This window comes from Bison bison, unplaced genomic scaffold (assembly GCF_000754665.1).
Source record: "Bison bison bison isolate TAMUID 2011002044 unplaced genomic scaffold, Bison_UMD1.0 scf7180017864518, whole genome shotgun sequence".
Taxonomy (NCBI): domain Eukaryota; kingdom Metazoa; phylum Chordata; class Mammalia; order Artiodactyla; family Bovidae; genus Bison; species Bison bison.
In genome coordinates this window covers 20,097,964-20,098,181 of record NW_011495071.1, presented here as the reverse complement: position 1 = coordinate 20,098,181, position 218 = coordinate 20,097,964, and the positions used below count along the sequence as shown (strand labels likewise).

The 218-nt window shown below is 51.8% G+C and overlaps 1 protein-coding gene across 1 annotated transcript in view; it reads right to left on the bottom strand.

Annotated features, from left to right (window-relative positions):
- CTPS2 (CTP synthase 2) overlaps positions 1-218 on the bottom strand; it is a 37,016-nt gene that overhangs the window by 25,860 nt on the left and 10,938 nt on the right. The window lies entirely within an intron of this gene.

Here is a 218-nt window from a genome sequence, read left to right as displayed (position 1 = left end):
ATCTACTTCTCACCTGCTTTGCAACCTGAAGGTGATTTAAACGGGGTGGGAAACTAGCATCCTAACCCTACCATGCAGTTCAGTTCAGTTCAGACCAGTCGCTCAGTCATTTCCGACTCTGCGACCCCGAGGACTGCAGCAGGCCAGGCTTCCCTGTCCATCACCAACTCCTGGAACTTGCTCAAACTCATGTCCATCCACTCAGTGATGCCATCCAA